This window comes from Taudactylus pleione, unplaced genomic scaffold (assembly GCF_031769625.1).
Source record: "Taudactylus pleione unplaced genomic scaffold, aTauple2 ptg000749l, whole genome shotgun sequence".
NCBI lineage: Eukaryota > Metazoa > Chordata > Amphibia > Anura > Myobatrachidae > Taudactylus > Taudactylus pleione.
Window position 1 is genome coordinate 1,691,544 of NW_028285151.1, and position 17,793 is coordinate 1,709,336.

The 17,793-nt window shown below is 44.0% G+C and overlaps 1 protein-coding gene across 2 annotated transcripts in view; it reads left to right on the forward strand.

Moving 5' to 3' along the window:
• The first annotated feature begins 277 nt into the window (after positions 1-277).
• The window catches only part of ACACB (acetyl-CoA carboxylase beta), a 156,288-nt gene continuing 138,772 nt past the window's right edge, over positions 278-17,793 (forward strand). For both annotated transcript variants that reach the window (XM_088457281.1, XM_088457282.1), the window contains exon 1: positions 278-470. The gene's annotated coding sequence lies outside the window, so the exon portion shown is untranslated. The remainder of the gene's footprint in view (positions 471-17,793) is intronic.

Consider the following 17,793-nt stretch of genomic DNA (forward strand, 5'->3'; position numbering starts at 1 on the left):
TTCTGAACAAGAGGATGGAGCATGAATAAGAAGTGAATAAGCATGCCAAATAAGAAGTTAACTACAGCCTAGTGGGCATTTCTTCAAAGACATAGAGCTCCGGCATGGCATCTTAGAAGGAGACGGAAATGTCTGCACAATGTGAGGCTCTGGGGGACGGTGCTGCTTGGATCAGTTCCTGTTGTCACAGTAACGTGGTGTAGCTCTCCTTAGCTCTGATTGGTGCCTTAGGCTGGAGAGGGAGGGGGGTGGCTGCTGAGTGCTGACAGTTCTGCTGTGACAGTTGTAGTAGTTGCTGCTGCAGTTTACATATACGTTGGGAGATAACAGCAGCCACGCTGCGGAGTGGATGGATTGTTATGTGGCTTCATTACTGTGAATGGGACATAAGGAGTAGCTACTGTATGCTTACCAGATATTATTAGCCACATGCAGAACTATCTACTAGGCTATGCTTGCTCTTTAGGACGGTAAGTGCACTTGTTGTGGTACTCCCGTTATCACTGTTTTATCTTAACTGAATGTGATTATACATATAAAATGCGTATTTGTCAATCCAAATACTACAGTAAGATGTTTTATCACACAACTAAAACGTATGTTACATTAGAAATGATGTTGCCCTAATTTACATCACGGCAGCATTGTTCAGTAAATATACTGTAGTTGTTTGCAATAGTTAAAGCATCCATGGAAATGTTACTATACATAGCATGTAATAAAAAAAATTTGTACGGATAACTGAAAAGCACAAAGTTTAGGGACTATGTAGAATCTGCAATATTCATATTGAAAAGTTCTACTTGAGCCAATTTGGTGCGATCGTCTCGCACCAGCAAGTAAGTGTGGCTGTATGCAGCACTCACAGTACCTCCGGATGTGCACATTTCTGTTCATAGCCTCATAGGCCTGTGAGCAAAAATATGCGAATCTGGTGAGAGATCGGGAGGCGAGGGGGGTGAATTGGGTTGACCTCTCAGAGTTAGGTCATTTATAATGCCATTGTTTTCATGGCACCTCTAAATTTAAGTTTGTTATTGAGAGATTCAGAAAAAAATGTAGTAAAGTGAAGTAAATTGTGCTTACCTGTCATCCTTAGGTTCATCCTTAGGGTCAGTTATATAGTGGGGGACAGGTTTGTGCTTCTGTTTGTCGACATATTTACATTACACTGACCATAAATAATTTGATTTGGTGCTGGACCACCAACCTGAGGCACCCTAGGGTGCCACGGCGCACAGTTTGGGAACCACTGGTGTAGAGTGTCAGTTGGTGAAATTTCTGTTTGGAAGATTGGCACTTGGATTGATGTCAGTCTATGCTGGTAGAATTGCGTTGCCAATTTTTATCCACATTTTTTAAGTTTCATTTTAAAACCCACTGTATATATTTAAAATGTCTTAGATATTTGGGATGGCAAAATATAATATATGTAACATAAAACTATATTTAGTGATGAAAACACATACTGTACATGTAAAGCTTAGAAGATCCTTCATTTTTTTGTATGGTGGATTAACTTGTATTTAGGTTTAATTGCTGTATTATATTTAGTGTAAATATGAACGCTCTGATTTATATTGGCTTATGCATACTCAATATACATTTTTACTTGTATTTAAATATGTCTAACTACTTGAAGTTGATATGTGTTACTATATACAGCAACAGGCAGGCTAGGAAAGAAACAGCTATGGGACTAGCTGACCTTTGCCACACATATTCCAGCTTCCCAGTGGAGGCCTGTATTTTGGAAACCTTGGCACTAAATACAGATCTTGGAGGTAAACAATCCCTGACTGGCTCCACTAAACACCCTGTCTTCTACTAGTTTTACATTTACCATATACCAGCATCAACTTCTCCCTCGCCTTTCTACGATTGCCGAAAAAACTGGGGCAGTTCATACTTTTCTGCCAACATTAATACTGAAAAAATGAAACATATATGAAAACACTTTAGTGAATACGTAAAGTGACTGCCTGATTTCCTGGAGGTTAATGTTATTCAAAATGATTTAGTGGTAGTTGTTGTTATCCACCCAACCTCTATGTATGCAACGGCACAAACATAGGTGTAAATTATGTCCCAAACCCCTGCAAGTTGCGTATGCACTGGCTGCCATGGTTATGTTGAGGGCTCTGTGGTCTCCTTGTTACTGCTACAGGGTCCCCATAGTAACAGAGGTGCACTGACGTCACATGTGAGAGCTCCGACCCAGTGCGCTACTGCGCATGAGCGGCTTTACCACGTCTTCGTCCTCTGAAGGATTAATATGTGCCCCTGAGTGCCCATATACATAACAGTACACTGTGTCACCACTGCTAGGTGCTCCATACATACCACTGCCACCACTGAGCATATGTACAGGTGTGTGCTCCAGATACCGCACACCACCTGCATTAACCCACTCCTGGCAGGACCTGTTATCTTGCTTTGTATCCTCTTTTACCCAGTTAATAAGCCTACCCTGGTTTATTAACTAGGTAATTAATAAAACAACCCCAGCATTTCATTGTGTGGGCTGACCTCCATCACACACCGCTGACACCTGTCAACACCATAGGTTCTGCCAATAGGTTATGCTAGAGCCCAACCATTTAAAGGCTGGTAGTGCATGCTAATGCCTGTAATACACCAGGATAAATGATCTTTTAACCCCTGAATTTTAATATAAACCCACTCCCACTGACTTAAATGGGTCTGATTCAGAGGGACATGTAATTTGAACGCAATGCCGATGTTCAAGTAGTTGAGTGATTTTTCTGCTACTGCACATGCGTGAAAAGTCCTGAAAACCCCTACAATGCATGCGTTACATGGAGTGTATGCACAAAGAAGCTGTTGTGATCAGGACAGACGGTATCAGATATGGGGCGGCAAAGTCATGGGTGTTCCTGGATGGTGACTGGGAGGTGGCCTGAAGTGAATGCAAAAAATATATGTCTCATTGTCGAGTTATTGGAGTGTCACGAGCGTGTCAGTGAAAGCGGTGGCATTCTCATGTTCAGGCGGAGAAACTGCATCTGCCATAAGACTGGTGCAAGTGTCGAGGGTGGCGTGTCATTAATCACCGGCAGTATGCAGAAACGCTGAAAGTGGGTGCTTCAGGGCTTGCCCACTCAGACATAGGCTACTACACCAGGGGAAGGCAGAAACTAGCATTTGTATATTAGCGCACCCACGATTCCGGCAATAGACGCAAGAGCAATGCAGCAGAGTACACCTGTGATTCAGTAGATAGTTCTAACAGAACAGTGATTGTTGTCTCTTGTGACGTCAAATGCCTACTAAATGTGCTTGACAAATAATAGGTAAGAAAATAATATACAGTGTTTTACTTGTCTATGACCCAGGGAATTAATAGTACAAGGAAACCTTTAAGAACTGTATATTAATAGCCTCCTGTAAACATGTTTTTTGTTTTTCCAGTACTGCATGCCTTAATAAGCAGAGTTCTGAATGTCCAGAACAACATATGACTGATCTGTTTCTACTCTGACTGTTTTATTGAGCTTGTGACCTTTTTCAGGTGTCCTTACAAGCATGCACATTCCACAGAGAATTTATAAAAGTACTGGTAGCCATAATTTAGAGGGGCAATATTATAATAATGCCAGGAAAAGATCAACATTTCATATGAAAACGAGAATATCTTTTGTACAGATGATATTACACATAGAGGAGTAAAGTTGCAACATTTTAACTGAATTAACAAAAACTGATGTGCACTAACACCACAAATATGCTGTTTGTACATGTACCAGTAACTATCCGTAAAATAGTATTTCATAACCTGAATATACAAATGCACTTTGAAACAAAAGGGAAAAAGGACATGTCCCTCCTGTGTGCATCTCCAGTACTTATGAAGTGTTGGTCTTCTCCTTGCTGCTCCCTTAAAAACAACTCCTTCAGGCACAAATACACAACCCCTTAGAAGGCACTACAGTGTTGTCTGTAAGCAAGGCACACCCTCAACTATGATGGATTCAGGAGAGTTGTCTTGATCTTGTTGGGACTTTCCTACTTAAATCAGGACAGTTGAGGAGTATGGTTTTATTTGCTATATACTAAAGCACTAAGGGCCTGTTTTAGAATTCAACATAAAGATTCCCATTTGTGTGTTGGCAAAACTGCAAATTTGCACTTCCATGTCTGTATTTTAGGAGTTGCTATTTTCGTGGTTTGAACTAGAATGCTACCCTCCAAGTACCTTTTTAACCCCACTGTATAACTTTTTGAGAGCTTGTAATTGGAACTGGATTGAGGACTGATCCTTTACTCCAGTACTTGGCATTTGCGGGTCTTTTCCATAGTCTCTTTTTTTTCCCAATAATGTTTTTTTTAAATATCAATAATAATGAAAGGAGGAATTGGGGAAGAGAAAAAAAAAATAGAAAAAGGGAAAGGTTAGGGAGGGAATAAGGGTACAATACAAAATGCACTTGCAGGCATAAATTACAAAATTAACTACTCCACATACATGGTAACATGGTATCAAAGACAAAGCATACCTAAACATAATTCGAATCTAACACATTTAAGTGTCTGTTCAAAAATGAAATATCATAGTACTCATTGGATAACCAGAGGAAAAATCAGATTCCAACAATAAATCGTCCCCCTCCCCAGCAGAAATGAACTCATGCCATCTAATCCATTTAATTAATGCTGAGGAAACAGACATAGAGTAGGGAACATTTAGGGTTTCCATTAAGAATGCATAATTAACTTTATGAAAAATCCTATATAGAGACGGGGGATAAGGACATTTCCAAAGTTGGGCTATCGCTGTTTTGGTAGCAATAAGAATATGACCCAATATATAGCTATCGGAAATCTGCATGTCTGTCTGATAAAATAGCAAGTGCAGGGGACGTTTGTATACTAATGTTCAAAACCTTACACACCAGGTCAATATCCGCGGACCATAAAGCACGTAGAAATGAGCACCCCCAGAAGATATGATAAATGTCACCGACTTCCAAGCAGTTGCGCCAACAAAATTTGGATTGAGTCGGCCATATGGAGTGCAACCTTGCTGGTGTAAAATATAAATGGTAAATTATTCTGTATTGTGGTTCTAGATGATTATGACATTTAGACAATGTATGTGCCTTTAAATAAAATGATTCCCATTGTTGTGGTGTGAAAGTAATACGTAAGTCCATCTCCCACATTAGTTGGGATTTAAGTTTGTCAGCGATATTAGACACTACGTATATAAAAAGTCAGAGCCGTAACTAGACTTTTTGGTGCCCTGTGCCAGAGAGAGCATTGGACCCCCCCCCCATTTTTTAAATAGGGGCATAAGAGAGTGCACCTAAAAAAGAGCCAAGACCTCAAGGCGAAGAGACAGGGGAGGCCAGGAGATGCTGGGGATGAAATAAGAGGAAGCTACAAGGCGAATGATAATAAACAGGAAAATTGACAGGCTCAAACAGTGCCCCCTGCCCTGTGCCACGGCACTGGTCGCACTACCCTAGTTACGGCCCTGTAAAAATGTAATATATCCCCTGGCATTACCTCGGGAAAATTTAGCCACGATGTCCTGGTTAGGACTGCAGATGGGACCACATAACTTAACGACACTAAGTACCCAATGTCAGATGCGATAATAAGGGGAAAAGTCTGCCGGGAAAGATTATACTGGGCTTGTAGATGTGAAAAAGGGACGAAAGGAGTTGCTGCAAAGGTCAACAATACACGTCAAACCCCTTGGAAGCCAGTGCATGACCCTAAGGTTTGTGAGTAGGCAAGATAATGCTCACAAGGATAGTGTGCACGCAGGTAGCGTAAGGCATTGAGATCTGACTATCATGAGATCCCATAACTTAAGGGAGTCAATAATCGATTGAAAATACACCCCATAGTCCCTTTAATTTCTTACATTCAAATGTTCTTTCAGGATTCTGCTCATGTACTCACCAATGTAACCCTGGGACCAGGACATTGTCAAGTATTACAGAATAGTACTTTTGAACCCTTATCTGATATTCTTCTATATCTGCTAGTGTGAATGGTTGCCTTACTCATGGGTATCACTTTAGCCAGTAGGGAAGCTGAGGTTTTCCAAGATGCTGTTCTTGTTTTCCACTAAGACTTAGACGGTGCTGCAGCTGGTTCACAAACTTCTTTCCATTGTGGTATCCTCATATCAGCAGAATCAGTGCATTATCCTTCCTTCCATTTGTCCTATTTGTCACACCCTCAGGAGGTGGCACTGTAGTCAAGTAAGCCATCCTTCCCCCGGCAACTTGCAAAGTCCTTAAGATGGCTATCCTGAACTGGGAACATCAACTTGTTAAGGCTCATTCTGCCCAAACTGTGAGCACATCCTGGATTTTTCATGATCAAGTTTCTCTGGAACAGCTGCGCATGATGGTAAAACATGCCGTCCAAATAAAAAGTCCAAAGTGAACTCTCAATTACACATTCACTGTTCTGCAGGTTCAGAACAGTTAAAAATCTAGAAGGAATATAATTAAATCTAAGAACATGACTCAAAACACAATATTCCAAGGGTGTGGCCTCTTCCTTAAGTATCAAAGGTTACAATTCAAAGTGCACATATATAGTGGTAATCTTGCTTACAGTATATTAAAATCAAATTGCTTATCATACAGATTATTAGTGTTAAAGCATAAAAATATACACATCATTATAATCAACATTTTATGTAATATTAAATATTACATTCCTTAAACAGCAATGTATTTTATGAATAAACGACAGAAGAAGCAAATGTTTAGTATCTGAAAACTTTAACAGACTTTTAAATGGATTATATTAATCATGTAAAGAATACTCAAGGTTGATTTGAAATTTTTTTAAAAACAAATGAATATGAAATGTTATAATCTATAGCACATTATAGGGGCAGATTAATTTAGCCACACGTTATAGCAGTGCCCGGAGCTATTCAATTGCAACCCGCGGTAAGCTCAGAGGCTGTACTTACTACAGATTTATGTTTGCACCCTCCTGAGGTCCGGACAGAAATCCATGGTAAGTAGGGCTTTCTGCCCTTATGGTAGCTGCTGCCGGCATGATGATCCATAGCTCTGTGCATTTAAACCCGGAATCAATGGGTTAACACTCGTTAACTGTGAGAGGAAATGGTCATATAATTGAATAGCTCCGGGCTTTAAAGCTTGAGGCTATAAGCCTGCAGAAAGCAGTGCTGCTAATTGAATCTGCCCCATAAAGTTTTACTAAATTAATTCAGTGGTATTGGCAGGGGCCAGTTTTGAGAGTAAAACTGGATACACACTTATTCAATCATCCAGGAATCCAAATCCAGACCAGACTGTTGACACAATCCTACTTGAGACCTTGTTGTAGATTCAACACCCAATCTATGCGTGCACACCTGTCCAAGTTTGCAGCAGATTTCAGATCTGCATCTCCTGAAAGGATTGTATCACCATACAGACCAGCTGTCATAATAATGGTCAGAGCTACACAGAACAGTATGATCTGTGCAGGCTAAAGAAACGGTTATTTAGAAATAATGTGTGGGGTCCCTCCCCATAATCAATAACCAACCCAGAATCTCTCAGCCTCATCTGGCATTGGAAAATAGGGGTAAAAAACCCAGTGTGTGGTCCAATAACCAACACTGGGCTGCTGGGGGGGAGGGGGCTATTGGGTTTAACACTCTAGCACAGTCTGAGGGATTCCAGCCCCCTATGCTGTGTGTCTACCTCCTATAGCGTTACCCCCAAGAGTGGTTCAGCTCGGTGTTGGTTATTAGAAATTAAGGGGAACCCTACGTTGTTTTTCCCCCCTATTTTTCAAGGATCTGTGCAGTGTTTTCAATCTGCCCACAAAGATGGTGAGGGATGAATCGGGAGATGAATTGAACAAACCAGTCGTAGCAGCATACACACATCTATATTGGTTGGGTGATCAGCAGTCGGGTGTCCGAATTTTTAAGCAGTTTAAAAATCTTTTGACCCGACCAGATGACCAGGATTGGATGCAACCAGTGGTCATGTGAGCGTAGGCACTCTAACAATGTCGGAACAACTGGTAGGTCGGGGGTCATATTGGATGAAAATTGTACATGTGTGTATTAGTAGTTTGTGTATCAATAATTACCTTTCTCCTGAGCTTAGTTTTGCTTCCAAACAATCTGTGGTTCCTCCAAAATTTGTCGAAGAAGTGCAGACTGGTGATCTCTGACAAAATCCTCCCTCCTCACCAGTAGACATTTTTCTTTCGTTGTCAGACAAATGCTGCAGCAAGAGATTTTTCTCCCTCCAGCAGGTGGGGTTTATGGTATATACTGTAACTACTTCTCACAAGTCTTTATATGTCTAATAGTCCCCTATATGTTAATTTGACCACTAGAAGAACAGTCATACATTTATTCATAACATCCCAGCTCTTGTAGATCACCAGTAGCTTCATTTACAGTAGTGTCACACGGAGGACACATTGTTGCAAACCTCTGGGAGGTCTGAAACTGATCGGTGTCAATTTCACAACGTCTCAGCTCCTTAACACTCCCTTTAAAAGACTCTGGTGTTTTGTACGGAAGTCACCCAACACTGTCCCTAGTGCTCATTTCATTAGGTGATCCGGAGAGGCTTGTGTGGTCTGGTGAGTGTCTTATGGGCAGCTGAGTCAAGGGGCCCATACATAAGCAATCAATTGGAGCAAGTCACCATTCTTCCGATGCCTGGGTCGGATCGTCAAAGTCCAACAAGTAGGACAATCCTGATTCGCCGATTCTGACCCAAAAATTATTGGAATTGACGAGTCAGGATTTTTTAATGTATTTTGCCGATCACCCGAGAAATACGTGATCATCGGAGTCAATTTGCCCAATAGATATATGGCCCGCATTATGAACCCGGGCAGCTGTGTTGGAGAGCACCAATGTATTAAATGTAAACGGGATGGGGCAAGAAGTATTATTACAAGATGAACTACACATAACATATTATCCAAAGTAAGGAGCAAGAGAAGCATGCTGCCGTGGATGGAGCAGAACAAATTCTTTTCTGATGTTTCTTCTTTCCGACCCCTTATCAGTGCCTATAATGCCATCCCAAGATGGCATTATGATTTCTTTCTATAGAGGAAAAAACCTGTGCAAATTGTTGATTCCAATCCAACCTGATGGAGCTTGAGAGGTGCTGCAAAGAGGAATGGGCGAAACTACCCAAAGATAGGTGTGCCAAGCTTGTGGCATCATATTCAAAAAGACTTGAGGCTGTAATTGCTGCCAAAGGTGCAACAACAAAGTATTGAGCACCGCTCATCACCAGGCCAATACCATCCCTACAGTGAAGCATGGTGGTGGCAGCATCATGCTGTGGGGATGAATTTCAGCGGCAGGAACTGGGAGACTAGTCAGGATAGAGGGAAAGATGAATGCAGCAATGTACAGAGACTTCCTGGATGAAAACCTGCTCCAGAGCGCTCTTGACCTCAGACTGGGGCGACGATTCATCTTTCAGCAGGACAACGACTCTAAGCACATAGCCAAGATATCAAAGGAGTGGCTTCAGGACAACTCTGTTAATGTCCTTGAGTGGCCCAGCCAGAGCCCAGACTTGAATCCGATTGAACATCTCTGGAGAGATCTGAAAATGGCTGTGCAAAGGTGCTGCAAAGAGGAACGGGTAAAACTGCCCAAAGATTGGTGTGCCAAGCTTGTGACATCATATTCAAAAAGACTTGAGGCTGTAATTGCTGCCAAAGGTGCATGAACAAAGTATTGAGCAAAGGCTGTGAATACGTATGTACATGTGGTTTCTTAGTATTTTTTTTTTTTTTAAATACAATTTTCAAAAAAAACTTTTTCCATGTTGTCATTATGAGGTATTGTGTGTAGAATTTTGAGGACAAAAATGAATTTATTCAATTTTGGAATAAGGCTGTAACATAACAAAATGTGGAAAAAGTGAAGCGCTGTGCACTGTATATGATACAAAAAAAATGACAAGCATTTAATAATGTGCTGTAAGCAAGACGTGTTTGCCTGTGTGAGTTCAGTCAACCTTTATGGATGTTACATTATAAATGGTGTGACAGGGTCAAATGATAATCGTTATATGCAATCCTCTTATTATCAATATGCCTGGACCTGACCTCTGGTTTATTTGGTCATGTGAGGTCATTTCTTGACCACTTTATCTGGGACTTATCTGTGAGAGCCTTTGGTCTTGAAAATGTGCTAATTTCATGTATTGTGACATGCTTTGTTTTGGCAGTGTACACAGTCTGCTCATGACATGCATAGTGGAATTTGTCTCCACTAAATGACTGACTTTAGCATTTCTATAACATGGTAATGTGGTAATAGGCATTGATTTAGAGCAGCACACTAAGCAGCCACATCTGCGATCTTTCACACAGACACTTGCATCCTTGTGGATCTATGTAGAGTAGTAAGGAAGTAAGATCTCCACTTGTGGCTCAGTGGGTGTAACTGGGTGGAAATGGGGAGTTCACACTTAGCGTAAATGTGCTGGGTTGCCGTGGGCATGTAGACGTAATTGCAGCCTCTTCAGAGGCATATGCAAAGATCTGGCTACTTCCATGGACCTCTTGCACCCAGGCTAGGGTTTGTGCACATCCATGTGGATAATGACGATGGCTTCTATCACCAGTGGATGTATGGGGGCAGTGCAGTCGCACAGATAACCCTGAATACAGGCAGAAATATGCAACTTTTTTGAACATTAATGGTTGCCCCCCGATTTTATGGACTGTTCACATATCCCACTGTATCACTGTGTCTGGAGCCCAGTCAGAGATGTCTCTGATAACTTTGCAGGCAGCCATTTTCCCTGTACTGCACATGCGCAAAACAACAGGACAATGGGCGCGTTGGCCATTTTCCAGCGCTGAAACCGGCGCTGATGTGGGACTCCGGAGAGGTAAGTATAATATGGGTGCAAGGTGTGCAGTGTGGGCCTCCCAAGGACCAAGGGTCCCGTGTGCACCGCACACCCTGCACCCATTTTAAATACGCCCCTGACTACAAGCATCAGATTGTCGCCCCTAAGCATGTGCTTTACGGGAAATTCACCTCCGCTAGATATTATAAAACATTCCTGCAGCTCACCTACTGGTCCTTGTGGGCAGTTTCCTCTCTCTTAGCTAGGTACTGCTTCACTGCAGGGACATCTGTTCTCCCGGGCGGCTCAGTCTCTCCTCACCAATGGTGGGAGGAGACTTGGCCTTACTGAGCCAGCTTGGACATCCCGGGACCACGACCAACGCCTCCTCACAGCATCAGTCATTGAGGAGAGACAGAGCCGACTGGGAGAGCAGATGTAAAGGTGTGCAGATAGATCCCCTTCAGTAGGTCTACCCTGATGTCATCAGTTAGCATCATAGAATGGAAACATAGAATGGGAATAGTAACCCGTGGAGAGCAAGGCGAGCCACTGTGTCCGAAGCATTGCGAGCGAAGCAAGCCCGCAAGGGTACAAATTTCTTCTTCTTTTGGTGGCTTTTAAGGGCATGGAACCGCACTTCTGCCCTCACTCCACGGCACTTCCAGGTACATCTAATGAATGGGAACTATACACAACTATACACAACTGTACCTGCAGCAGTACACTGCTAAAGGAGAAACTAACCGCCAGAATCAGAAGGTGAGGGGAAGGAGTGAAAATATAGGACACCCCCAGGACTGGTTACGCCCCTGATGTCTTCCCTTCATAAAAAAAAGACAGCATTTACATTCGATCAAATAAATTACATTGGATGTATTACATATAATAAAATCTTTGATTTTATAGTTGATGGTATTTACTGTATATTCACTGAATTTACTCTTCTTGCTTCTAATACTCCTACAGGCTGAACATAGGGCCTGATTCAGACCCGTTCGCTAGGATGCGTTCGCACGCAGCCGTCAGCAGCCTGAGTATGCAAATCCTGCGATCGCTAGTAAGAAATTAGCTCGTCCACTATGTCTTGCCGTGCGATCGCGGTATGTATTTAGACGCCCACCAGCCTGACACAAGACGCCCACTTTCCCTTCGTAACATACATCATCTCCAGGAAGTGTATTAAACAGTCGGTAACATCAACTGACATCAGACCCATCCGCAGCACTTGTCGCTGACCATACCCTGCGAGTGTTGCTGTGTGTAATTTAGCCATGTGACGTGTATGCTGACGCTGCGTCTTAATTATGCACGCCATTGAAACGGCGTTCAGACACAGACACGCCTGCGTTCACACCACCACACCCCCGTTACCATCGACCAACCCATCACCATCCACAAACGGCTCGTCCTGTCACTCATGCTGGCGGAGCGTCTGTGTACAGGGTGCGAACGCTTCCCGATCGCATGGACTAGTTCGCGCATGCGCACTGCATCTTGTACGCATGCGCAGATTGCAAACATCTGCAGGCTACGTGCGAATGCAGCATACCTATGAAACCTGTAGTATTTGTCTCTTTCGTCAGTCCTCAAAGCACTCCTTATAATATTTAAATTCTTTGTGATAAATGAAACTTGTTTTTTTAGGAAGAGATTGAATTAGTATTAGGTCTTTCAATAGTACGACCTAGCGGATGCCCCGGAAAGTTCTTTGCATACAATCAGCTTCTGAAGCTCCAAATCAGACCAGTACCTATCTGACCAAGCTGGCTTGGTAGTGACATGTTAGTACCCCGAGCAGGACTTAGCATTTTCTAGGCTGGTAACTGATCAAACCTAAGGGGCAACATGCACTGAGTGAGATGTTTAGTAAAGGATGGAGTTGATGATCAGAGGTCATGTTACTGAGGGAGGTTTAATAATAATGCTGGATGCAGGGGTTAATAATAGAGGCTTAGGATTAATGAAGCAGGAAGGAGGGGTAATGACGACTGACAAGTACATAATTTAGGATTATAATGATTAGGGGGTGATAAGCAGGATAGGCTGGTCATGGAGATGAGATGGAGGATGAGAAGGCACTATGATAGAGAAGGAGATTGAATGGATAAAGTCATGCTGAGGAGGTTGAGAGGAAGCATAGGAGAAAAGATTTGACGTGGGCTAGGTGTGTGAGATGAACTGGATTGGAGAGATCAGATTAAAAGGGATGCAATGTCTATAGAGCAGTGTTTCCCAATGCCAGTCCTCGGGAACCCCTAAAAGTGCATATTTTACAGATCTCCTAGTGGGAGCACAGGTGTATCCAGTACTGACTGACACGTTTTAAAAGATCCACAGGTGTGGCTAATTATTTCCACACACTAGACCAACTTACATCCAACCATCCAACTAGTTGATTGGAATGAGATTTGAGAGGTTTGAAGGAATTTATGTGGCTTGAGCTAGGACTTCCTCATGTTTTGATGTGAGGAGGTAGAGATACGGCAGTGGATGATGGACCCAAAGGCGAGGACAGGATTATAATGTCTTTATTGAACAGCAGGTTGGAATGGGACTGGATATATAATACTGAAGGTATGGGCTGAATCGGATTGGGACAGATGATGCTGGATTGAGAGCTGGATTGTTTTGAGACAGATGTTGATGAATTGAAAAACTTGATCTGTTTAGAACCGATGTTGATTAATTTAAGAACTTAATTGATATGAGTCCAAAAGTTGATTAATTTAAGAACTTAAATTGATAAGAGGCCGATGTTGGAGGCAATCGCATAGGACTGATGGTTGGAGGTATCTGCTGTAACCGATGGAGGCTGTAATAACAAGTCTCAGTGGTAAAACCAGACTGGTGTGTAAGATGCTATAGGAGACTTGTTTAACAGATTTAGGAATTGGATATAATGGACTGGGGCTGATTCACTATGGATCGCTATTGCAATCGCCGCTGTGATTACCCATGGAGGTCTGCCGCGAAAATATGCTAATGAATGCAATTGTAAAGCCGTCGGCATAGAGATGCCCACTACCGCTATCTCACATCCGTAATACCGTGCAGTCCTGCGTATAAATCGGTAACATTGAGTAACATCAGCCCCTCATGCAGAATTACAGCAGGTCTGACAATCAAAAATTGGTAAACTCGTTGTACGCAGTGAGGACTCAAGCTGCATATGCCGTTGCAGTGGCTAATTTATGCACGCCCATGGAACTGCATTCAAATGGACAACTCCCACGTCACCACCCCCAAACACTGATCTCCCATCACTCACTCTGCGATGGCTTTCTTTCTGTGTGACTGATCACAGAGCGATCGAAATGCTCACTCACGCATGCACACTGCGGTGCATACGCATGTGCAGTATGCACCATTGACCGATCTGCGTACGCTGTTGCAGTTGTGATCCGTGATGAATCAGGCCCCGGGACCGTTCAAATACAGAGTACCTGGGAACTCAGCAGAGCTATAACTTCAGCAAGCAGCAATGTTGTAATGGCAACAGAGGCCAGTCAGGAAATAGAATTTACAGGGGAGGATCCCCAGGGATTGGATGCTGCGGTCAGCTGGTCTGGATGCAGCGCTCTGAGAGGAGGAAGAGCGTCAGGTGACAGAGTCCAACATGGAAGGATCACACACACTACATACAGCACCCCACACATGGCAGCAGGAAAGGATCACACACAAGGAGTGACATACAGACACAGGAAGGCCAGGGTGGCAAGCGCAGCAGCGCACACACAGCATTTAGAGAGAGGTGGCTCACCTGTATGTGGCTGTTCAGATAACAGCTGTTCTGGTCGGGCGCAATGAAGAAACCTTTGGCCGGGGGGGGGCAGAAAGAGGACCTTCCCCAGGTCCAGCCCTGCCTATCGTTGGAACAGCTTCACCCAGGCCATGAGATCCCTGGCGGTGTGAGTTGAGAAGCTGCAGTGCTGCGTGAGTACCACTACTCTTGGCTAGCGGCATCCTCTCTCTCCCGGTTCTTGGCCACTCTCCACTACGGTCCGGACTCAGCCGCAGGTGCAGTGTCGAAGGCTCCTCAGACAGAAGGGGCAGGCACAGGGTGAGGTCGCGGGTGGTCACATGATACGTGACGTCCGCGGCCCGCCGGGCCGAGACCACAGAGTGCACTGGAGCCGGAGGAGGAGCGCCGCTGATGCTGATTGGCGCTTAGCTCAGCGGCTCCTCTGGCTTTCTATTTACCATAATTAGAACGAAGCCGGCGGTAGGTGTAGGTGGAACGGCCGGGACCTTGGAGACTATGGAGCCAGATGCCCCCTTCAGGGCTGGCGCCCGGCGGCAACTGACTCCATTGTCTGCGGGAGTTCCGCCACTGGAAGACACGCTGTGAGCAAGGAGCTGCAGAGAGCCATTTCCATGCTCAGTGACAGGACACTGAGCAGATGGGGCAGGAGTAGCACAGACAGGTCTCAGTACCATCCGGAAGCGATGTGCATTGTGGGCAGACCTCTGATGCACAGCGCGAGTGGACCTCGATGCTAGCCTGGACAGGCACCGGAGAGGTAAGAAAGTGGTTTTTAAGGGCCGGAGCTTGACAAATTTATTCAGTGGTTATCTTTTTAGTAATTTTCAATTTTACCCTTATATGTCTTACTTCCATGTCTTTCTTATCTTACACACTGTAACTTATGTAGTGCACCCAAGCACTCTCGTGGGTAGGGTAAATAACGCATGGATGATTTTGTAAGAATATGTGCATGCTTTAGTATTTTGGAGAGCCTCATCCAGGCATTGCCCTTCCTGCCCAGTGTAACCTATGTAGTGCGCCCATGATGGCTGCCTTGCCTGGTACCTTCGTAGGCAGGCTAAATAATCCTTGGAATTTATGACCCATAATTGCTGCCTTAACTCTATGCTCATGATTTTCTGTAACTCCAACCCTGTTTTATTTCATGGTTTTTGTATTTCCTGTATGTTCATGATTTCCGTAAAGCGTCATGAGCTTGTGTTTTTTTTATTTTTGGGGGAAAGCCCTATATAAATAAAATGATTATTATTCTAATAATTATTTATTAGCGGCTAACATATAAAAAGTTCTCCTAAATTTGTTATACGGCTTCTAGATTCTAAAATACTCAACTATCCTGGCCTAAGGTATTTTAGTAGCCAGTACTAAACAGCAAGATAGGTGCAGCGTCATACTGGGACATGAAAGGCCAGGGCCGTATTAAGGCTTGTGGGGGCCCCAGGGCAACTAAGTTGTGGGGGCCCCTCCAAGCCTCACAGAGCCTACCCCTCCAGAAAGCCCACACAGAGCCTACCCCTCCCTTACATATAGGTCCCATCTCCAGTTCAATATATGCATAAGTGGAGGGTTATAATAAATTATATATATATATATATATATATATATATAGATATATAGATATATACCAATCCAAATAAGGCGGCACTCACAGTCCATGTACTAATGTAAATAGGTGGTGTTTATTCACACACTCATCGACGTTTCATCCTGAAGAAGGGGCAGATGGCCCCGAAACGTCGATGAATGTGTGAATAAACACCACCTATTTACATTAGTACATGGACTCTGAGTGCCGCCTTATTTGGATTGGTATTGTGGGGACGCTGTTCCCTATAAAGGAAGGCACCTGAGCAAGTTTTCTTGGATTATAGTCATGTGAGTGCCGGAGTACCATTGGCATATATATATATATATATATATATATATATATATATACATATATATACACACATACATATATACACATACATACATACATAGATAGTAGCTGGGGTCATTTGTAAAATCAGAAAAGAGGGCACTCACTAACTGTAAATATCAATTCTAAATAAAGTTCAAACATCATGTAATAGAAGTTACACTTACCCTCACAAACAGCCGCTAGGACAGTGGAGGAGAGGAGCTGCAGCTTACAGCACAGATTGAAGTTGTGTGCGGTCTGTGTGCCCGGCGGTGGTCCAGTTGTTCCTCGGTGGATGGTTCTCAGTAGCAGTACTCCAGGGACAAGAAGGGGTGCTGCAGCGTCATGCGCAATGACGCCATTCCGCAAGATGCGTCAGCTACGGACCAGGTGACGGGGCAGTCGGCTTTAACTTTGGGGGCGGAGCTTTCATAGAATACACGCCGGCAAACGGGCCGGGCTGGCCAGGTGCGGCCGCTGGGGGGAGGATACGGGTGGTCAATTTATTGTTTCCTATTATCCGTGGACCGTGGCAGATGCCATTTTGCCACTGAGCCCTCTCAATCTCGGGGCCCCTTTGGAGCTCGGGCCCGGCCTGGGTGTACCCCCCTGTCGCCGGGCATGGCCCTGTGTGGGGGCCCCTGGACGACCTCCCCTGTTGCCCCTCCCTTAATCTGGCCCTGTGAAGGGCCCACCAGGGAATGTAGTGGAAGAGGGCCAAATATAAGGAGTGTGGCTAGCCACCAGAGGCCACCACAGAGCCAACTTTTAGAGAAGACATGCAAAGAATAAGGGCCATCATTCAGAGCCACACGTTACCAACAGTACGCTCGTTGCGTTCCGATGTTGACTAACCGCGCATGCGTCGATGTTACATTGCGCATGTGCGTACGGCAGATTGCGAGCTTTTTTTCTCTCGTTCCTAAAATAGCGTACAGGAAGTGACATGTCAAATGTGATTGACAGAACAGGGCGTTTTTGGGTGTTGACGGGGGTGGAGATGGAAAAACGCAGGCGTGGCGAGGCGTTTTTGGGGCGTACATACATTAGCAGATGCGAACGTCAAATGTGTTCGGACCGTCACATACGTCACTGGAACATCCTCTTTCCCTTCAAAATGCTCGCACAGTTTAGGGTCTGGATTACTCGACCACATTGGCGATGGCCTTCTCCTCCGTCCCAGGACTCCATGATGTTGCAGCTATTAATCGCGGGTGGTCACAAAAGCAATTAGTGTTGTATTGAAAACCGGCTTGGTATGTGTT